The following is a 24,337-nucleotide window of genomic DNA, read 5'->3' as shown; positions in this document are numbered from 1 at the left end:
AAAGAGTTGTCAAATCGCTTTGATGATCACTTATGCCGAATTATAAGAAAAAGTGTATTCTCTTACAAAAATTTTATATAATCATAAATCAACAAAAATAATACTATAAATTAATAGTCGATATATCGTACATTATACATAATCATAGGTAAGATAACAGAGTAGACTTCATACGCAACGCATCTTTATGTTATATGGCCTAAGGACTTTACACTCTGTTTATGGCCGATTCAAAGCAGAGTAAGATTACGATACTATGTACGATATGAAAAGATATCAATTAATCGATATTCAACAAGACTAAATGTCTATACAAAAGTCTTTCTTCAATTAAACAGATTTTGGTTTTACTTAAATGTGAAATTAAAAAATGTCTCAATTTTTATGCTTATTACTTCTATATACAGGGTGTCCCATTTGAAACGAAGCACGTAATTATTTTCTAAACCTAAACTATTCGTTACAGAAAAATATGTTTCAAGTCAAACTTACCTTTGTTCCGTGGGGAACATCTTGTATGGAACTATATGTTTTCATTGAGCCACGTTTGTAGTCTACTACAAGATGAATTTCATTAACCTAAATGTGTCGGTGTTTCAAGGTCATTTCCTGCTGTTCAAAACCTACTTTCGTTGAACGTAGCAAGATCTCGTTCTTCGCAATATTTTATCGATACGATTGTAAACATAACTCGAAGTCACATTAATAATATGCATTATCGTTACTTCTGTTTACAAACAGAAGTTTCCTACCACTTTTGTTTTTAATTTTTTTTTTTTTTTACATAATCTGATAATAATCGATGAATAAAACGAAATATTTACAACGGCTTTCAGTGTCGTAATTCATTGGTTCAAAAGTTGCGCGTTATTACAGTTCGAGGAAATTATTTACAAGCACTACTACCTCATTGATTTCGATGATTTTTGAATATGCGTAGAAACCGACATTGTACAACTTTTTCCTATACATATAACCCTCGTTCGACCTTAGTTTCCCAGATATTCTACTGGCACAGAACAAAAAACCATTGGTAGTACTATAGCGAATTCTGTCTCTGTTTCTGTGAATAATTGTACATTCATGACAGCGTGTGCGTTAGCATTTGTTGTCGTTATTTGGCGCGGTAATAGTATTATAGTATATATAGTATATTATATATAGTAGGCGGGTATAGTTAGAATTGATCATAATGCTACCTAGTTTTTTGCGAATATCGCGGAAACTAAGGTTAAGTGACGATTATATGTATAGGAAAAAGTTGTTCAGTATCGTGGCACGGACAACATATCTAAAAATCATCGAAATTGGTAAGGTGGATGAGATATCGATATTTAAATAAATTAATAAAATCGATTGCGATTGTTATCAGATTATTCGAAAACAATCGTAAAACAAGTGGTGTACTAAGACGAAGTTTAACCAGATCTTTTGAAATCGATATTAACACATCGAGTACTGCGGCATAGTCACGTTATAGACGAGTGTCGTTCTCTGTTGAGGTCACGTGTACCACGGATTACTCGCGTGATTACATTCATTGGAAATGTTTATAAAATATGAGTTGACATTTATAGAAGTAGAAAAATAATTAGCAGGAAGAAAAAAGGATAATATATATATGATATGCAATATAAAAACAATGCACACATTTATTTGAGTAAGATATAATTAAAGAGATATAAAATCAGTGACGGTTCGTGGATTTTACACCCAGCGCACTGTGTGTTACGTACACGTGTAATCCTAAACAGTATGAAATTATTAAATCGGCTCGACAATTTTTTTTAATTGCGAACATGTCAATAATTCTAGTGTTGTGTATGGGACAGTTTTTCTTCCCTCCGATCGGATGTACTCGCGTATTAAATTAAGATTCCAATTAAATCAACAGGAAAAACTTTGAAACATTCACAGCAACCACAGAAACGAGTAGAACGCGCAACACTAACTGCAGCACGGAACAGGACATTTTGAACGAAGTTTGAAGAAGTACGTAAGAGAGAGTGAGGAACTTCCTACCACTACCGCTGTCACTGCCTACACCAGTAAGATCTTATTTGTATATGTGACTTTTCGGTCAATACGCGAGTTTATCTTTTCGATTGTATTGAGCATGGCAGTGGGAGTAGGGGTAATCTTTCCTCACTTAAGGAACCCCTCCGGTTACCCTGGCGTGGAAAGATATTAACAGCTGTAGCGATACAATGGTCAGCGATAGACTTTTGTTTAGTCTAAAAGCGATTTTCATACGTTATGCCCGCATTTAATGAGCAGAAGGCGTGTAGCAACTGTTGCGAGCCGGCCGCAGTCATTAACGCACGTTTCGTTTATGCAAGGAATCAACTCGCTGTGACAGTGAGCCATGAAGAAATAACAGCACAAAAGAAAAATTATACTATCAAGAATTTCCGAAATATTTGAATGTGCTGCAACACGACAACGTGTATTGAGTAGCTGCCCTTGCATAAAACGATGTTTAGCGCTAAAATACAGTAAACAAAAGTGAGATTTATTCGGACAGTCGTCACAAAATGTTACTATTCTCACAGTACATCCTCTTGCTTGTTTGCCAACAAATTTTTAAACACTGTGTATATAACATTCAGTTGACGCTTTGCTTTCTTCTTACTGCATTTCATTACGTTCCAGATATATCGCTCGAAAAATCTTCGTCTTAATTCCATGTTGATCGTTAAGGATAATTTATATAAACTTCTTATTTATATTTTGGAACCAGATGAATGGTAAATCTAATTTTTATTCGCTTTATACTTTTGAGGTGGAGGATGTGTTATTGAAGTTAATGCGGTGTTTATCTTCAACAATGTTTATTTCAATGCGGAGTGTGCATCGCTTGAGCTCCACCTCTGTCACGTTACGATCCACCTCAAATTGGTTACCCCGACGTGATCTGAACGAAAGAGGTGAACGTGTTTGGGCCGCATAAACATCCTACCGTAAATCAAGGCTGTTCATAATGGCAAACGGCGAACGCCACAGCGCAGACACAATAAGTCAACTACTCCGCGTACCTCCACTACGGCCTCAAAGAATAGTAATGTGGTTTGCCATGTTGGAAGCACAGTTCGAGGCGGCACGCATCACAAATGACAAAAGGAAATTTACCGCCCTCGTCGCGAACCTCGGTGATCAATATTTATATCAAGTCGAGGATATACTGCTAAGATCCGCCGGCGACGAGACGATATTAGAAGCTCAAAAGTGAACTCGTCAAAAGACTGGCCGATTCGAACGGCACGGGAGTGCGACTGCTGTTCGAAGGTTAAGAAATGCGAGACAGGACACCGTCTCAGTTCTACAGGAACCTGAAGAAGCTGGCCGCCCCATCGGACGACGATGCTCGGAAGACGAGTAACAACACTGTGAACACCTGCGTACATTGTTCGATGTACTGTGTATGTACTGTTCGCGTTTCCCTGGTTCCAGCTACAGGGGAAACGACACTTATTCGCGCGATCACGGAAGGTTCTGTGGTAGTTGCATATGCCGGGCTGCTGCAGTCTTTCTCTCGAGCGCGATCTGCGACGTCGCGAGCGTGTCCCAGGTCGGTGACGACTGTCGAGGAGCAGCGCGCTAATCTGCGCTTCCAATCGACTTACCCGGTCGTGCACCGTGTCTAGGGCGCGGTTCGATTGCTCGCTGACCGCTGCTATTTGTCCGTGTACCGAGCGTATTTCGTGGATCCTGTCTGCCACCGTGGTCAGGACTGCCACACTTGTTTCCCTTATGACCAGGCCAGGACCTGTTGCGTATTCACTGAAGAAGGATCTTCCAAAGCGTCAGAACGAGATCGTCCGAGATCGATGGGGCGGCCAGCTTCTTCACGTTCCTATAGAATTGGGACGGTGTCCCATCTCCCATTTCTTGACCTTCGAACAACAGCCGCACTCTCATGCCGTCCGAATCGGCCAGTCTTTTGACGAGTTCACTTTTGAGCTTCTCGTATCGTCCCGTCGCCGGCGGATCTAGCACTATGTCCGCGATTTGACCTAATTATTGATCGCCGAGGTTCGCAACGTGGGCGGTAAATTTCGATTTGTCACTCGTGATGCGCGCCACCTCGAACTGCACTTGCAACATGATAAGCTACATCGTTATTCCTTGATGCCGTAGTGGAGGTACGCGGAATAAGTTGATTTATTGTGTCTGTGCTGTCCGTGGTGTTCGTTGCGCGCCCTTCATCGTTGCCATTTGCCATTATGAACATTCTTGATTTACGGTAGAATGTTTATGCGGCCCAAACACGTTCACCTCTTTCGTTCAGATCACGTCGGGGTCACCAATTTGAGGTGGATCGTAACGTGACAGAGGTGGAGCTCAAGCGATGACGATACAGTTCTAATGATCACTGAACTAAACTGCTACTGTCTCGATAGCGCCTCGATACAGGCTCCATGCAGATTTGATACAGAATTCATACAAACTCGATACAACTAACCGTGGATATCTGTTTGACTGACTAACCGTGCGACTACCAGCGACTACCAGCGACTACCGGCGACTACCAGCGACTACCAGCGACTACCGGCGACTACCGGTGACTACCGGTGACTACCGGCGACTACCGGCGACTACCAGCGACTACCAGCGACTACCAGCGACTACCAGCGACTACCGGCGACTACCGGCGACTACCAGCGACTACCAGCGATTACCATTGCGAGGTGCTCGGAAGAGAAAGTTTTCTTCCGAGGTGGGGATGGAGAAACCCGCAGGCAATAAAACAATAAATTTTCTCTTTGAAGGCTCACAGGTTTTTTAATAAGTCGCAGGATTTGTTTTTTTACGACGTCCTGTCTTCGGAAGTCGTTTCGCGGACTATGCGGCCAACACATGTGCTTCAACCCTTTCTATACGGCCATGGATTGCTACACTTTTATGCGTATGTCCTACCCAGTTGAATTACGTTAAGACTCTCGCTGAATAATAAGAAATGACAAATAAAATGAAAGAAAAACGATGGCCGATTTGAACAAATTAGCAACGCCATCGTGCGATCCAAAGACGCATCATCATGCCGCATGACCCACCGATGGCTCACAGTATGATAATCCTGTTAAACATGACAATTATGTACCAATTAATGATATTATGAAACATTTCGCGATAATGTTTCTTCTTATGTGTAATTATGCAAATGACCTGAACGAGAAGTTCAGCGTGGGCCATCCGTGGCTCAAATCAAAGGTATCAAATCAATTTACGATGGTTCGTTACATACTTAATGAAATTACTTGAAATATAATTCCAAACGAAATGAGCCATCGTAAATTGAATTGATACCGATACAAGAAACACGCACTGCCAGACACAATAATATTGATTCTTAATACCGATTCCACGAGATTGTAACAGGAACTAAGAATGTTCTGGAAAATTGTTGTTTGTAAAGAGAAATAACAATGCAACTGTATCGACGAAGTGCTACGAGGAACGAGATCATCTTGAATTTCTGAAGAAAAGAAAGTTTGAATTCGCCTCGAAGTGGGCTATAAACCTAGCTAAATGAAAACATATACAATTTATAAAAACAAATTGAGGTCCCGAACTCCTTGACAAATCTATTGGTCATCGTAAGATGTCCTCCTCCAAACAAAGTACGCATTACTTGAGATATTTTTTTCTGTAATAAATAGTTTAGCAGACAATTGCGTGATACCATTGAAATATTCTATAACACCAAATGAGACAAAAATGAAACAGAGCAGAATTGCACACACAAACGAAAATAAAGTTTGGAAACTCAAGTCTACGCGAATTTGGCTAATTTCCAATTAGACAGGAGTAGACAATCTGTAAGAAGTTACATATTCTACGAGCGAATATAAGCCCGTAAAATAAAATAAAATTCTTCTGTTTAAGGTAACATTTTCCAAAGAATACAGTTTGAACACGTTCAGCCACGACTGTCAGGGATTTGGAACGAAAAAGAAGGATGTTGAAAAATGGCCACTTTTAGACCTCCTTGCGAACGATAAATTCTTACAGGACATTTAAGAGCATCTTTCGACGAACGATGCGTGTTATTACCATTTATCCAAAATGCGATAGGAAAGTTAAAAAGAAAATGAGTGCGAAGATGAAAAAGTGGCAAACTTACTCGTGTGTTACACTTAATCTTCATTTTCTTCATACTCTTGTTCACTTATAGGATAATTTTTCGTCTATATCGACATCGTAATATCTCAGAAATTCTGCTGTAATACCACTAGATAGTTGCTACGTGAGAACAATGATGAACGATACGCTCGCTGACTTTGTATCCGCATATATATGTTTTGTATGTCAGGAACGAATTGCACTCGGTCTAAAAACAGAATTAATGTAAACACATTGAAGTAATTATGAAGTGCGAAAAATCAGTCAGAGTCGCTCTCAGATACTAGCTTGAAGACGTAAACAGATAAGACGTTTCCCCATTGCATCTGTCAGTTTCGATGTTCGACTTTGAATTGCAGATTGCAATTAGCATTCGATTCCATTCACTATCAAAAATATCAAATTGAAATAGAACCGAATAATTGCATTGGAATAAAAGGCAGTCGAATAATTAAAAATACTTTGTTTACCTATTAATTGACAACGATAAAACCGGATTGGAAGACATTGTAGCACAGGCATGCGGGTGCAAAGTTGATGAACGTAACAACGATCCTGTGATGCTCTGGACTGGCTCGATTCCAAGCTTCAATTGATTTTCCGGCAGAATTGCGAAAAAATCATTTCCTAGATGGTTCAGTATGTGGAAAAGGTGAAGATTAAGTGTAACGCATGGATTAGTTTCTTGAATTTTCTAGAATTTTTCGTACTCAAGGAAGTCCAAAAATGGCCATTTTCTAACATTCTCCTTTGTTTTTCATTTCCTACGCGTACACTTGACAAGTTTTCAAACTTGATTTTCCAAAAACTGCAGCCTCCAACGCAACTTTGTTACTCCTCATTTTCATCTTATTTTGATTTATTATTCATCTTATTGTCACGTGCAAGAAAACGCAAAGTTCGAATATACAGAACGTACTGTAAACGCGATTGTCTTGAACTCGTTTCAATTATTTTCCTACACGTAGAATCTCTCTGACCCCGTTTATTATTTTAATATACCCTTTTTGTAGCTTAACGAACTGGGTAATGTGTAAGTCATTTATTTAAGTTTTTCAGTAATATAGGTTTGCGTAAATTTTATGCATTCGTTTTACTCCTTGGTTCTTAATGGGTTAAATTTTCGTTTTGCTTGACACACAATCAGGATAGCAAATCAACTCTCTATATGGACAATAATGACCACATTTGCACAGTCATCGTCGTTGACACAAACAACTGCTTTTCTATTACGATATCCTACAATTTATTAATTCTTATATTTTTATTGTAATGTTACGTTTTCGCCAATTTGCTATAGTAATAAATGTTTTGATTTCTGCAAACTGACAATCAAAGGCGATACTTACTGTCTTTCTGTAGAATATACAGATATAGATCTGTTATATGTAATTTAAATTGTTTATTTAAAAATCTTATCAATACTATATTAAAATGAAATACTTAACAGATAAGTTGAACGAGCCATTTTGAAATTGATAGCGAGGCTATCGTGATTGAAACCGATTAACAGAGAGACTTATCGTATATTTGTTAGCCTCGCTATCGATTCTAAGGAAACTTGTACAACTTATCTGTTAAATGTGCTCAGAATAACAATAGCTTCTTGTACAAAAGCTACTCAACGAAGCTACTCCAAAATATTTGACATTTACTAATACTAATTTTTGTTAATTCGTTAGAGATATTTATCGTGCCATGATATTCTACGATAACTCTAATAGAGATCAATGTTGTCCCGAATCTTTCCGCTTTAATTTTACAAGTAAATTACAGTCTGTTAATAAAGTCAAGTGTCTACAGTCTACGTAGTCTTATATAAGCAGCAATGAATGAGTATATTAATATTTTTATCGTTTGTTGAAAATATTAGTACGTAGCTGCAAAACAGCCAAATCTCAGACTGATTAGTGTTAAAGAATGGAAAGAAAATTCAGATTGGCCAGTAATAACGAATGGAAAAAGTTACTGGTGTGAGCAAAGCCAAAAGTGGAGGAACGTCTAGAAGAAAGGAAATTTTATAAATTAATTTGCAATGGTATACGTTTGAGAATATTGCGGTAAACTTCTCATTCTATGTGCCATAATGTATATATTATTAATATATTTATTTTATTCATGACTTTCGGCTGTCGGTCACTCGCGATTACATCTTCGTTTACATTTACATGTACGTTTTATTTAAGAATCTTACAACCTACGTGATACGTATATCGATAATTGATAAATTTTCTTAATTCTATCCTAAACAAGTATGACTATTCGACAATTATTTATTAATTGCATTATTTTACTTGTTTATACAACGTTGCATTAAAGGTATTATAATCTCACTGTCTCCCCCTGGAGCTCGCGAACAGCTCACAAGTAGAACTTAAATACGTAAACCTGTTATGTATGCAATAGAACTCTATTTACCTGATCTCATCAGGAACCTATCGTACAATAATTTATCGACTAATAATTTCGATAATAATAGATTGACAAGTTACGAGTTGTAGCTTCAGTTATAGATTTCTCTGTTACACATTAGCTGATGGAATAGTCATGTAACTTGTCGCTTGTAAAGTTTATCAAAAATTTTGCTTCGGTGCTTATTGTATCTTAGTGAAAATGTATTGTTAGTAACAACAATGCGTTCCTAGCATCGTACAAACGCCACATAACATATATTTCGCGTATCTTCGCATTTCTTATCGGCGATGGAGAAAAAACCATTGCGTTATATCGTTTACGGTAATAGCTATGATTGTGATTAAACAAACTTGAACCTAAATGAACTGAGACGACAATACATATGTTGTTTCTTATAGATTCGGGCAAACCATGTTGCAACATGGATAATAATTGCGCGAGCAAGAATTTGTGTGAATAACTAATGATAAAATTAAGAAATGATAAGAAATAATTGGATAATTGTTTTAGAGTATCGATTACAAATTCTAAGGATATATTCAGCAGAGGAGAAAACAATTATTGGTTAGGAGATGGACACGAGTAAAGACTTGAACGAATTTCGAATATGCGGATTCGGAAACGATCTCACGGTGGTTGGCAGCGGTCACGGTAACTCGGTGGAAAAATCTATTGTGAGAGTGGGAATGGTTGTTTTAGGTCTTAAGTGAAAGTTCAGTTGGTCGGGAAGGGGATACTTTATGGAGCAGAGGCCCTTGAGCTTGAGTCTCACGATCTGGTCGCTGACTTTTCCAGTTTTAAATGACGTACTCAGAGTTTTGACGAATACAATAGTTAGACTTTCCGAAAACGCCGGAAAACGGAAAGAGTATCATCTAACAGTATATAAAAATCGCTATGTATGGGACCACGTAAGGTTTAACGACTGCACGTAGTTGGAAAAGTACATTATATACATATATGATGTGTAATACGTTATTTAACCCATTAAGAACTGAATAGCGAAATAATGTGAATATTAAACTTCAATTTAAAATTCGCGCTATAATTTTGAATGTCGATGGCAGCATATCTAATCAGTAAAATTGCAAATCAACATGAAATTGTACGAAAAATGAGAAAGTTGTGTAATAAAGTTTCCAAAGAAATTTTTCCACACGGTAAAAACCAATATCTCGAATAAATATCGAATAATGGAACATTTTAATACAAGGTTACGTTGGAGTTTGTCCAATTAATTCGAATGGAACCACAAATTGCTTGATAATTGTTCAGCGTATGAAATACTTTGATTTAATATGCCACTGCATAATTTAATCTATAGAAACAAAAAAAAAGAAATGATATATTATTTCTCATTTCGTAATACGATCTTCCGATTCCGAGCTGCTATCTTTTCGCATTACCGCGCTTGCGTACGTGTACGCATATTTTATATGTGTAGCGCAAAGTTGATTGGAAAGTTGAGATAAAGAAGCTGAGGGTCGTTCGTTTGATTGTCTAGTGATGCTGGTTGTTTGGCAAGGAGCTCGCCGTTGCCTGAGTTGCAGCGGGCAGCGCACCCATCAAGGCTACCAACTGCGTCGTCATCGTGGATCAATTGGTGATAAACTCGATCGATATCAACTCGGTACCCGGTAAGTCGCCTGTGAAGACAAATCGTAATTGATAGGTGTGCAAATTTGTTAGTTGCGCATTTTATCGAACCAACCTAATCTCCCGTTCGATTCGTTTGATCGTACCCCCCTCTCTTCTCTTTTCTCACTACAAAGATAAAACGGTTAAACATTTAACGACCGAGATAATCTTCCGTGTCTGGGTTCTCACGGGTTTTATATAATTCGAATATTCAAAGATTTGTTTGCGTTTCAGTAATTTTTTTTTCTCCCTATTTATCGTTCCCCCGGAGTCGATACATTCTCTATACATTTCGTCCAATCAGACTCCTCAAGGCAAATTAATTACCCAAAGGCTGATGGATAGTGGACTTACGAGAATAACTTTATCTCGTAGTCCAAGGTTCAATGCACGTAAGTGCCTTATTACGGCATTCAAATTAATTGAACGCCAGAGCTAGTAAATCACATTTCAGTATGTATTACGTATACGGGTATACATATGTATATGGTCACGCATACACGCACAAACACATATGCGCAAAGAACTCTGGACATTGTGTCAACGTACTTGGAGACCCGAGTAATCCTCCACTCTTATTGACCTGACCAATTGATCGAATCGTTTAATCGTGGAAAAATTTCATGTCGGCCGCTAAAAACATTGCTACAAACATTCACGATAATTTCAAGCACGTGTAGACTCGATGACTTTACCAGAAAAATATAAATACGAACAGTTATAGAGTGACTTTGAATCACTTGCTGTACAACTGTGCAACGGCTATCATCACGGCTCGCTTTGACTCGCGACACGATTACCTTCTCCATCAACTTTTACATACATTCGAATTGTATCTAACGTTGGAAAATAATTCCGTTCATTCGTCGTTAAACACTCGATATTATTTTGTTATTATTCACTGGATCGTTAATGGAAGATGAAATGACATATAAGCAAGCCAAATCGAATGTATCGATAAAGCAGGCTACTTGATGCGCGCGAATTTAGATCACGTGACGAAATCGTAATCGCGTGACATTAGGAAAATCAGCCGACCACACGGTCACGCAGAATCACTGACGTTAAAAATCTGTCGTTTAAGTCTACCATTCTTTATGTGCCAATTTATTCTTCTCGGCCCACCAGACGAAATCAATTGAACAATGACAATTAGGAGATCCGAGGTTAATTGAAATTATTATTGTTGAATGTTTTTGATTTGTTGCGTTATAGGGACAGGAGGCGACTTGAAATGATTTCTCGCTAATTACGCTAAATGATATAATTTAATAAAATATAACCTATATAAAATACCACTACAAATTGCCACAAATTTTGTGTATAAATGGAATAAGCTTTTGTACTGCTTTCTTTAATCTTGGCATATATAATTTAATTTTAATTAACATAAAGGAGAAAATTTCTCAAAGAATACCTATAAGTTACTTCTTGCATAATTGAAGTAATATCATTAAAATGAAACTCTACGAGTCACGAGTTACAAGTTATTATTACTAATAAATTCTCTTGCATCATAATAACAAGTTTGATGATAAAACAGACGACATTTTTTACAAGTAAACTTTATAAGTCAAAGATATCTGGATATCCCATTTCACGTAAAATCGTAAAATTATGGAAAAGTCTAGAACCTATAATTTGTAATTTATCAATTCACTAATATCATTTGTTAATAAATGATTGTGTAAATGGACTCAGTATGTAAGTAATAGATTCTAGAAAACGAAACGTTGAGGGGAGTATCAGAGAAGAGTTCGCTATAATAGATTACGGCAGATACATAATTTTTACCGGCGAAACATATCGATACGAGGGGTAACTCTATAAAAGTTCTCCCGATTCACGCCAGTGCGTCAGTGAGCAATTGGACGCCGGAGCGTTCGTATCTCTCGAAGGTTACGCTCCTTCGTTGCCAGTGCCGTATAAGATTCGCCGTGGTGTGCTCATATCGTTTTCGTTATTTTAATCCTTCGAATAGCAATTTTCTCTCGTTTAAACGCGACGTCATTACCGTGCGTGCGTTATTTCATGTTTGTTTCCTTCGGCCGATTATTTAATCCATACAATCGTGTTAGGAATAATCGTGAAACATAGAACTGGTACCTAACCTCTAACGATATTAGCTTGCTGACAAGAGATATTCAACACTGTCATAGGCAAAAAGTCACGTGTATTGGAAGAGTGTGATGTTTAGCGTGCACGCGATACTTTCTTGCCACATGTTTACGATCTAAAATTACGTAGTGCAAATAACTTGGAACGAAATACATTACCGATGAGAATCATTCAAGTGACTCGAAGTTAATGTTTATTCTGCTTATTGCACCTCGATTTCTGCAAGGAATTTTTCTTCGACGAAATAGTGTCGAGGTTAAGGACGCATCAAAAAAGAGTCTGAGGTTATTTCGAACGGTATGTATATAATATCTTTCATCATCTATCGAAAAACAAGTAACCGTTCTTTTCAATCAAAATAAATATTCGTAAAAAGGCGGATTGTTGTAAATATTTATTATTCTTTTTTTATTTTTTTTTATGTTTGTGCAATTTTACAAATACCGTTGTTCTGCTTATACGATTTATTTTATTGCCAATTCAAAGATAACATTGCAATTAAGTGAATCGATTCTCGGAGTCACAGGTTTCTCTAACGGGAGAGGACCGATCGTTATCGTCGTCGAGTTGAGTTATTAAAATGAGTTACTGTATGATTTGTGTAACTACTAAGATAAGGTAAATTATCGACACAAAATCCATTCTTTAAAAAACTCTCAGATTAATTCGGCGTGTCGTTATGCAGCATCAATTATTGCGATCAAAGAGAGGGCACTTGCGTTGTAAATGTACGCGGTGGTAACGTGTTCAAACGACACGTGGTATCTTCGGTTCCTTTCGTATCGATTCGGTAGCCCTCGTACGTTTAAAATCTATTTGCAAAGATCAAACTATGGATGGGATGCGAGCCTTTAAAAAATTATCTTATTACGACAAAAAAAGAAAATTAAATGATATTGAGAACGACTTTGTATTCTCCCTGTCTGGCGAATCTGTCTAATCTATCGTGCAAAAAGTTGGAGAGAGGTCACAAGAAAAAAATTCGTATAGATTACATTCTCGCAATTACTGTTCGCATAATGGAAAAATATCTGTATGTACAGTATGTGGATAGAAATGACTATATTTCGATAGTATTTCACAAACTTTTTCCCCATAATATATTAAGCGAATTAGTAAATAAATCTATAACGATAAAAACAAAAATTTTGCTCGTTTATGGTCGGGATAAAATTAGTGAATGATTCGCATCGTGGGCACGTGGTTCGCCTTCGGTTGTTTTCGCTGATCCTCGCGTAAACTCGATGTCTGGCTAGACGCCACGATGCACACATACACGTCGATGCAAACCAGTTCATACCGGGTTGTCCATGAGTGTAGACCGAGTTTGAACGTAAGTGGAAAGATTAAAAAAAGAAAGTTCTTCCAGATAATGTTTCATTTGTTTCCCTTTGATATTGACTTCATTACTCTGCCATCTCTTTAAATCTACGCAACGCTGTTATTATAATTTATAGACAAAAAAATTTGATTGCTTTTTTCTGAGACACTGTAGACACACGATGGGCATGCCTACCTCTTTATCAAGAGAACGAGGATTTGGCAAATGTAAAAAAAGAGAGGGGGAAGAAAGACTGACAATCAGTAAGGGCGATAAAACGAATGAACGTCAAAGAAAGAAGGAGCGGGTGGGATGAAGCGAGAGAGATTGAAAGAGGGAGACGGACAGGAAAGGAGAAAGAGGGGACGAGAGCGAAAGAGCGTCTGAGTCTGAACGGTGGAGGTTCACTTGGATACTCTCGGTCAGTCACATACGCAACGCGGAACAGTGAATAGTGAATACTTTTTTCTGTAACGAATCGATTAATTTGATTTCGTCATCAACGGTATCTACTGCGTGTTTAATATCTGTAGCATTTCCTTGATAGCTATTTGTATCGCGTGTGTTTTCGCTTTCAAGATTGTGCGATTCGTTTGCTCCGATCTTAAGAGTGGTTAACCGGGGGTGTGAGTGGGTTTGTTACGTGCTAATTTTTCCTCTTTCTTCCATCTGGCTCACCGATAGTATGGACAAAGGTACGTTCGCCTCCTGTTCAAAAGAAACACAATTTTATCGATCTATCGCGTTTCGACTGTTTCTCGATATCATTCAAAAACACGTGTTCTGACGTTCGCCACCGCTAACTCGATTCCTATTGGACGGAAATTCAATTTTTTTTTAGAACGTCTTACATAATGTGTTTTTCTTATCTTTAATAGAACGTAAATTTTTGCAAGTTTGAGTGTAGTTCGGAAGATTGAATTTTTATACGTACATGCAAGTGTTCAGACAAAGAACATTTTACACGTGATTATAGTTGTTAGACCAATCGGTGCTAACACGCACATACTCGTATATGTTGTACAACTTTTGCACAGAAAATAAGAAGGAAAAATAGCCTTGAATTTGGTATTTCGCATTTTACGCTAATGTTTACTGACATGATTACATTGGAACGTTTCGGCAGTCTTGCAACTTATCGAATAGATAATAAAAAACAAAAACAAGAAAAAAAAAGAAAAGCGATACTCTTTCGATGAACGTAAGGACGTGTCGGAATGCTATTTTTTTTTTTACAAATTACAATTTTTTTGCGATGAAATTAACGAGACCGTCCAAACAATATCCGCTTAATGATTCAATGAATATTATCTTAAGTAATGTTGGTATGGCAATGGTATGGCAATGTCACAATTGAGAAGTTGCCAGAATTGATTTCAAAGTAAGTTAGAGGGTCGACCTAATGGTATTATTAGATTTCATATTGTAGTATTGTGAACTGTCGTATGGGAAAGATTCACAGCTTCTCATTTTCAACGTGTTCAATTATGACAGCAGACGAATTAATTGACCAAAGCAAGCGCACACATCACGTGATAGAATGCATTTATGTTGTACCAATATAAATCGAAATGATAGGAACGATCGTAAAATTAATTCGGTCACGCGTTGCTCCGTCAATCATCAACGATGTTTGTGACCCTCTACGACCAGAGAAAGCGGATACATACGCGCGGTCGTGCCTTCGGAAGTCTTAATCTCCGATTGGTCGAATTGGTAGGCGTTGGTTTCGAGACGTCTCGCGATTGGTTCAACTAAGGGGGCTCGATCCTCAGCGACTCTCATTCCTCCACCTTCTCCTTCCTTCTTTTCATTTGTGCTTTTGCATCTTTAATTAACAACTACGACTCTCCTCTAAGATTTGACGTAGTTATACAAAGAATCTAAATATGTCCTAATCCTTTTGGAGATCTTCGAACTTTTCTTATTCCAATCTTGCACTATTCGATTCATGCATTGCTTTTACACATGTGTAAGTATGTATACGTATCACGATGATTGGAGTATCGATGCCAAGTTCAAAAGGTCATACTATCGAGTGTCTGCAGGTTTCACTGTTCTCGCGTGTTTCGATGGTGGTTTTATTTGAGCGATACCATGGTCGTGACGAATGTTCGATCGTCTACTACCAATGAGCAGGTTATTTTAACACTTGTGACGTAATGAGAAGCGCTAGGAGACTTTGTACAATCTCGTACGATGAGATGTGTGCTAACTGACGATGCAATTTCAGTCGCGGCAACTTCAATTCGTATAGTCGATAGTATCGAGGAAAAAATCTTCGTAGAAGTTAAAAAAAAACCAAGAAATTGGCAAGTTACTGTTACTACGGAGATTGTCCGGTTAGAAAATTAGAAGACTTTAATTTCGTAGACTACGGGAGAGCCTTTTTGTCGAACTGCGGTTATATGAAGTTTATATGAAGTTGGTTCAATGAAGTTTTAGTTTCAGTACCCAATTAAATAAGCTACTGCTTATTGAATTTACGCATTTTAAAGGTTCTGTTATATTATTTTGTACATTTTTGTATATTTTAATTTCCCATAAATGCATAAACATTCGCATTCTGATTATAATATTTAATTAATTATGAAACAAAGAGAACGACTCTTTTGATAGTTGAAGTATGCGACTAGATCTACATTTTCAAAATCATGACTTATATTGGTGTGATTTTCAGTCCGCTGTTTATCGCAACAGTATTAGTATGATCTTTCGAGATTGTAAAATCCTGAGAAATGAGCGATAAGCTTGAAAATTTCAAAACCGTGAAACAGCAATAATTCGAATGTTGCACGAAACACGCAAGAAGCGCGCGAAGAACGTCACGTTGCAACGTCATGGGTCGAATGTCGGATAGTCGCGTAGGTAGTAGAGAACCTCGACCGAGAAGATGAGATTCGAGTAAAAGTTGGCAGCTGTACCTTCGTTTCGTTTTGTCACTGGCCTAAATTCCGGCTTACTCTCGTCTTTTTTCATCATTATTTAAATGCAACTTTCTCCTTATAGACAATGATAAAAACTTAATTGGAAAAACAAATTGATTACATTTGTTTTCATTAGATGAGTTAACGATTTTGCGAGTTATCGGTAAACTAACGTATACTTATACATTTATAGGAAGTCGAAATGTATAGAAATACAGAAAATATGCATAATACAGGAAAACATATAAAATATCGTAAAAGTATACGTAAATTTAATATAAAGTTTCTTTGTGAAATCGTTAAATAAGACGCACGTTCGAAGAATGCTTCTAGTGATATACATCTCGTTTTATAAATAAATATTATAAGCCGTTGTTAATTTTATTTTACATTTACGCATACGTATAAAAATATAATATATTGCATCTTTATAATATATAAGGAATAGAATATAAATCTCTATCTAGATACCGCTGTTTATTTGTATATATAAAAATATGAATTTGCATCGAAAATATGAATCCGCAGTCCCACTTATGGATTCACGAATTCGATTTTCAAAAAGAAAGTTACCGATCGATCCGCAAACGGTCAACAGATTAGCAAACGATATAATATAAAAAGATACTTGAAACAATGAATTTTATTTGACCAACTAGCGTGTCATTGAAAGAGGGAAGGTCAAATATCGAGCTTCTATGAGACTTGATCATTAAAATCGTGAGGAAATTGTACGCGTGTTCGTCGATCTTCACTGGGGGCTCGTCGATGCGCGAGCTCGATGATTGGTCGCTGTATAACTTGACGTCAACGTGCAATGAAATAATCGAGGGCTGGCGCAATTGCGCTTTATTATTTTGTTCCTTCCTTGCAAATCAGCCCTGGTAAATCAGAATTATCGTGATTAGACGTTATCGACGAACGAGTCGCAATAACGAAATTTTTCCACGTTAGATGTTTCAAAATAGATTTTAATCCGAATTAAACTCTACACTGTTCGTTAAAAAGAATAAAGCGATTTTTATTCTTATTTATCGACTAAACAGATACAAGAAAATGTGTGAATTCTCTGATTTTAACCGAGTTAATTTGGTTTTACCGAAAAGCAGAAACAATGATGAATACATAAATCGAAACGATGTTGCATCATCTCATGGTATCTACATATCACGTAGGCCTTCGCTCATCTGGACGCTATAGGACGCGAGACGCGACTCGACGCACGCTTTACCTGTTACATAGACTAGCACACATTTCGGTATACGTGCCGATGCACACGCCACGTCGCTGTATCCCGTGATCACTTTAAATTTTAAGTAAACGAATCGGTGTTCTCGCCACACAAATTCCGTTACGCGCAACATACGTTGCTGCTTAGACCAGTTGAACTGACTGGATTTGGCTCGTTGATCCATAATTGAGACATTCGTCTTTTATTGCGTAAACGTGTCCTTTTGTTTCGTATATCGAAAGTTTTACATTACCAACAGATGTATAGTATTCGCATTATCGACTACTACCGCTATTGCCTACTATCAACACTGTTAGCGACTTGTACATTTTGTTACGTTATCTCCTCAAAAGATGGAAGCACCAACGTTCTTAGCGTTTTTTTTCACCTTTCGAGAGTTTGGAGCACTCGTAACCGAATTAAGCGTAGAGTAATTCGTATCGTGTCACGCGTACATTTTTTAAATAATCGATGGGAGAACGATTCAAAAAACAATTCTGCATAACGAAATTTATTCAGTTAATTACGGTTAGTTAGATGAAAAGGAGAAAAATATGTAGAAGTGATCAATTTTATTTCGTAAGTTGACACGTTCTTTTTTAATCAGTTCGTGCATAATCGACGCATGGCTTGATCAGCATAACATCAACATTATCTTTTTAGTATTTAAGTTTAAATCATTACCAATGAGCAAATTTTTGCAGCAGATTCGTAAAATAATTTTGATTTTTATATATTTACCAAAGTTATCTCGCATTTTTCTGCTTTTCGTTGACATTCAAGGACACATGTTCAATTCAGTGATAATAATTATTTGACATACCTTTAAATTCGTTAATCTTTCGCGGCGTAATCGTCGCGAATTATTTAGCATATGTATTCGGTGTAAATATTCGTCAAGGACGAATATTCGTGAACGTTGATCGTTTGGGTCACGTTCATCGTCATACATATAGGTCGAATCGTGAAAGGAAAGGAAGGGAAGAATATTCGGCCATTGTTGATTGTTCGCAACGCGTTACAGGCTACAGGTGTGCAGCTGTGTCGCAACGTTTGAATAAAACGCACGTTCGTGAATTATCCAATAATAGCAGTTTTATTACACGGATGGCAATTAATTTGTCGTTACTTTTCGTACACGACACAACGATCGACAATTATACGACTTATTGTCGTATCGTGACCTTCTACTTTGTGGTTTTTCACATCAAACATATTCTCGTGCCTTGTAATTCGATCGAACGAGAATTCTAAAGAGCGCGTTACAGATTATTTTTCGTTTCTTTCTGGTTGTCATAGTTGTCGTCATCGTCATTGTGCCCTCTCGAAACCGCGAGCCCTCCACTCCGACCTATTTCCAGCTAAAAATAGCCAATAGAATGATTGTCGTTAGAGCAACGTTCATTCGGTCGCCGCGTATCGCCATTAAACTTGAAGACTTTTTACGCGCAATTGACACTCTTCTCTCCCTTTGCCTTGCTTTCCTCGTTATTCTTTTAGTCAACTCCTTTAAGCACGAGTCTTTCGCCGCGAAAGCAACGTGCGCGTTGCTGTCCCCACTTCGCTGCCAACAGCGAATAATAAGCAACGAGATACGCGCAACATCGCTGGCCGCCGCACGCACGCGAATCAGATACTTTTAACTTGAACCAGATCTATCGCACCTTGTCACCTCTATCCAATCCACTAGTCTTCCCGTACTTCGTGCTTATTCTCTCAAACTCGCTTTCACTTGTGTGACTGTTCCTTTCACGGCCATATTTCTTTTTTTACTGGCAATTATAAACCACGAAAGAAAGCGACACGAACGTGCCACCTTTTTTCTTTTTTCTCTATTTTATTCTTCCTTTTTTCTTTTTTGACCGACAGACCTTGAAACAAATACATCCTAGTATTACTGTATCACTTTCGACGAATAACAAGCGAACCTTGCTTTTGTTTTCAAATATCATAACGTCAGATTAGAATATGAATATACATTATGCTTCTTTGCTTTCAAATACAGTAACGTTAAGTTAAGTTAGAACGTATATATTAATTTTGTGTTTCATTTTCACATACAATAACGTTAGATTAGATTAGAATATGAAAGTGAATGTTGACTTTCGTTTTCGGATACGATAATGTTAAGTTAGATGAGAACATAAACATAAATTATGTCTTTCGTTCTGAAATACAACAACGCTTAGAAACAGAATAGATTAAAATATATTGTTTCCAGATATATATGTGGACGACATCTGGCAAATGTCGTAGCTACTAGCTTCTAGCTACCATCGTCGTGTCCTTGACCGGTCGAATTTAGCACATAGATGGTTGAGTGTAAGAGGTTGGATGAGGTTAGAATCGTGGCTAGAATCGTTGTGAGTAACGAAAAGTTGTTGTCAGAGGGGAAAGAGAGTAGATTCGAATCTGTGACGGTATCGACGAGGCGCGGGACGATGGTGGTGCGGCATGGGCCGATCGGGACCAATCGGGACCGCGATACCGGGGGCTCGGCTGTAGCGTTCCTTGCGCATTCCTCGGGCATTCCTCGCGCACGGCCTATCACGAGCTCATAAAGAAGCCGCGTACCTTCTCGGCCGATTTAGTCGCGTACCGTACCTATTGCCGCGTAGCGTGCATCGTGCACCGTACACCGTGCACCTTCCCCGCACGAGCACCACCGACCTTCCATCATCCAAAATTCCTCGAAATCGGACCTATTTATATTCGACTAATCCTTCTTTCCCAACTTGTGACTACATACTGCTCGTTAAGTCGCGGTCAATTAAAATTGTTTTTCGTTATATCCTCGACTCAAGCAACGATCTGCAACAGCTATCGTTGTAAATCGGCCAAGGATTCCGGAAAAGCAAAACTTTGGCGTTTCTGCCAGCAAACTATCGTCGAGTCGTAAGTATCGAACGATCGATCGAGACCTCGTAAGGAAGCAAGCAGACGACAGCAGTGTCGGTAACAGAGATCGAGGAATCGTTAGGCGCGTAGGTATTACGTTGCAGCGATGACCTTTCTGCCCTCGAAATTGTATAGTTTTACGATATCGCGTGTCCGCGTCGCGTAAACGATCCACTCGGCTGATCAATTCTCGTGGCGATTCTGTCTATTCTCTTGGCTAGAGAATCGAATTGAAAATCGCGAATCCAATGAAATCGTCGTTGGAATGGCGAGATGCGGCACTATGACCACGTGTACTTGCGTCAGAAAGTCAGCTGGAACGAGAGACAGGTTTAAAAAAATGTTATTCGTGGAAATGAAACGGTTGGTCGATGCACGTTTTATCCGCGTGATAGTAAACGCGTGAATGTTATTGCGATCGCGGCTAAATACCTTGTGTTTAATGGGTGTTGCTTTAAATTTAAACCTATATAGATATATTCCAGCTGCAATTGGCGGTTGGTCTGTTTCAAGCAGTCGAATCGAGTTGTCGCTGTTACCGCCACCATTGTCGTTACCGTCTTCGTTCGGATTACAGTAATTGCAATCGTCATGACTTGGACGTGTTCGCGGCATATTGTCCTCGTGATCGTCATTCTTTTTTTTAATTCCCACCTGTTTTTTCATTCTCGCCAGCTGCACCGTCTATTTCAAAGTCGTGAACTTTCAATCGAGATTGTACACCTTGTCTCTATTATATATTGTGAGATAGAATTCTATCGCATATTTTCGATTGTGTCGTGTCTTAAGAAATGAAATCTTCGATTTGTTTGAAAGATAAAACCCTAACATATATTTCTGATTCGTCGAAATTCAGATAACGAGACAACTAAATACACATAATTTTCACAGGTGAATAAAATCATCTGTCTGTGGTGGATTACACGTGCCAACTCTGTCGCTCGCCACTCTTTATGCAACATTTCGCAGCGGTTTCTTTCGCCGTTTCACCGACGGCCTCCAATTAACGAGATTGCTGGTGAAACGGCGCCGCGATAAATCCTCCAAGCGATTCGCGATGCGTATTCGACCTTGCTCGTTCGTTTCTCATGGAAATTTCCCTAATCGGCCTAATGCGATCGCGCGTATCGCCAACAAGATCGTTGGTCGATTTTGCGCTCGTCGATAGCGTCGTTTATCACCTTGACGAACGATTCTGACGCAAAGCCAACGAAAATGCGAGTCGATCCAGATGGGCATACACGTTGACGAGATAATCGGCTCTTCTTTCCACTCGACGAATCTTGAACATCGGTCCAACCGACCAGCGGAAGGAACACGCGTTTACGATTAGGCGTCAGTGATTGGTAACCGGCACGTTATTTTTAAGCGGTCATACCGCCAATAGCTCTTTCGCCTTCTATTCAAAGACGCGAATAGAATGGCGCGATTTGTTCCGTTTCCTCTTTGGTTCTGCCGACCCTCGTTGCGGCCATTTCTCCGACTGTTGCATCAAATGGGTGGTCGAGCTTCGTCGCTCGCCTCTCGGTTCCGTTTGATTTTCAAATAATTTTTTTATTCGTCGGCTCGATCGATCCCGAATAAAAAAGAGTGGATTCGTACATTGAAATTTTGATTCAGACAGCTCACAATTGGAGTAATATTTTTTTTATTTATGATTTAGTTCTCTGTGAGGTTTCATTTATAGAGAGGGAGTGACGATAGGACAATTTGCATCAACAAGGAGATAGTTTCTATACTTAAATTGTATTTATCGGAAGAGAAAGAAAGTTCACTACACGATTACTGCATGAATATCAGTCGATTATAAATTTATAAGGTCTTTCGTTTATTTACTCAAAATACTGGGAAATGGAGCAGTCTACTTATTGTGGCAATTAACAAGAGACGGCCGCAATGATTCAGATTTCCTGGCTGTTAATGTGCATGTCAATGAGTTAACAAGGAAAAACGAGTTGGCTTGTTACTCGGATTTCCAGTTTCTTGTACATAACGTTATCTCCTTTGTAATCGGAAAAAGTGCGAATAATAAAATCACGAAGCAAAGTTATGATTCTGTTTCTTACAATTTACATATTCGTACGACGGGAGTTTGGTAATTTTTTAAAACGACAAGAGCTCGGCTAATAAACAGATAAATTGGTATTAAGCGAAATTTCGTTCATGTAAATGGAGCTTTACAGCATGGACATTTCTGAACAAGTAACGTTGATTAACTTTTAAAGGAAACGTGGAATTTCACAAAATCTGTATATTATTATCTAAATATTATTACATACAATTTTCTGTCATCCTTTCTAATAATTCTCAACTCAAACTTATTCCAATCGCAATCAATCCAAACTTACAGCGCAAAGTACGAGATATCTCGTAGTAAGCAATGGATGGGTTAAAGTAGGATGAGTATCGTTCACTGAAAAATGTTAAATAACGCGAATAATTAGATAACACACGCCGTAAAGTGGAAAACCTGTTATTCGATGCTTAATAGGTCTTCACATCGTAGTACGATATTTGGCAGAAGTGAAATGTCGCGTGCCACAGGCAAATCGTATAAACCAAGCGCGACAGTGGGGGTGTTAAAGATTAATCGAAGCACGAATTTTCTGTTTCAGGGAGGATGATGCGGCCTTGGAGCTGAGACCGCCCCGCAGACTGCGTCAGACGGAAGGTCCGGTACCACAACCGATCTCCAAAAAGTAAGAAAAGCTCTAATATCGTCTCGCGTCTCGACCTTTCCACGTTGCTAGCGTACTCGCAAACAACTCGAGTATCAGAAACGAAACGATAGAACAAAGCGTTACGAAAACAAAAAAAAAGAGCGAATACAAAAAAAAGCAGAGCTTAAGCGTGCGAGAGGGGGGAGAGAGAGAGAGAGAAAGGGTGAAAGGAGGCGACAGAAAGAAGCGGACGGAGAGCACAGGTGGTAACCAGAGCTAAGAAGAAGAAGGAGGAGCAGAGACTGAAATAGGAAGGGCGAAGAAACGAATGCTTTCGAACTGAGACGGTGTATAGGTCGTCGAAACTATACAGGGTATGTTGCAGCGGTAAACAGACGATCGAACGAAGAATTTAAGAAAGTTGGTTCGAGTGGCGCGCTTACTGCCGCATCGTTGTCTTGCGAATTCGAAGCAAAAGAGGAACTTGTTGAAAGAAGGGAAGTAGAGGAGACAAAGGAAAGGAAGAGACAGTCGACCGAGATAAGAAGAGGGATCGTGTGAAAGGGTCGGCCGGGTGGAGAAAAAAATGGCTTGCAGCTGCACGCGCTGCGGTTCGACGAATATGCTGCTGAGTGCTGTGTTCCTCGCGTTTCTCGTCGTTGCTCCGTGTTACGCTAGCACAGAGAAGGCAAGCTACGTGAAACCGCCTCCGTGTCAGAGGTAAGTACACCATCTAGAAGCTAACGCGTAGAAGTCGCCGAGGTAGCCGTGTCCGCGATGCTCGTATCTCGAGCCGAGAACCGCTCTTCGCTGTCGCGTTTTCTCTACCTTTCTCTCCTCTTTTCGCCTCGTGCCCTGCCACGCGTCCTTTCGTCCCGTTTTCCTCGCGCGGTTCCGTTGGCGCGCGTTAATCAACGTCTTTTTTTGCCATCGAATCTATCGTATAGCGCAGAACGGCCTCAGAAGCGGCATTTCGCGGCCAAAATCGAACTTTCGAAACTGGATA

The 24,337-nt window shown here is 38.7% G+C and overlaps 1 protein-coding gene across 4 annotated transcripts in view; it reads left to right on the top strand.

The window, feature by feature from the left end:
* The window catches only part of LOC117208390 (histone lysine demethylase PHF8-like), a 30,368-nt gene extending 6,885 nt beyond the window's left edge, over positions 1-23,483 (top strand). For all 4 annotated transcript variants that reach the window (XM_033449563.1, XM_033449565.1, XM_033449564.1 and 1 more), the window contains one exon: positions 23,287-23,483. The gene's annotated coding sequence lies outside the window, so the exon portion shown is untranslated. The remainder of the gene's footprint in view (positions 1-23,286) is intronic.
* Positions 23,484-24,337: the final 854 nt, after the last annotated feature.

The sequence above is a fragment of the Bombus bifarius genome, unplaced genomic scaffold, assembly GCF_011952205.1.
Source record: "Bombus bifarius isolate JDL3187 unplaced genomic scaffold, Bbif_JDL3187 scf7180000008062, whole genome shotgun sequence".
In the NCBI taxonomy this organism is placed as follows: domain Eukaryota; kingdom Metazoa; phylum Arthropoda; class Insecta; order Hymenoptera; family Apidae; genus Bombus; species Bombus bifarius.
Note: the sequence above shows the minus strand (reverse complement) of the source record. Positions and strands in the feature narration are given on the sequence as shown.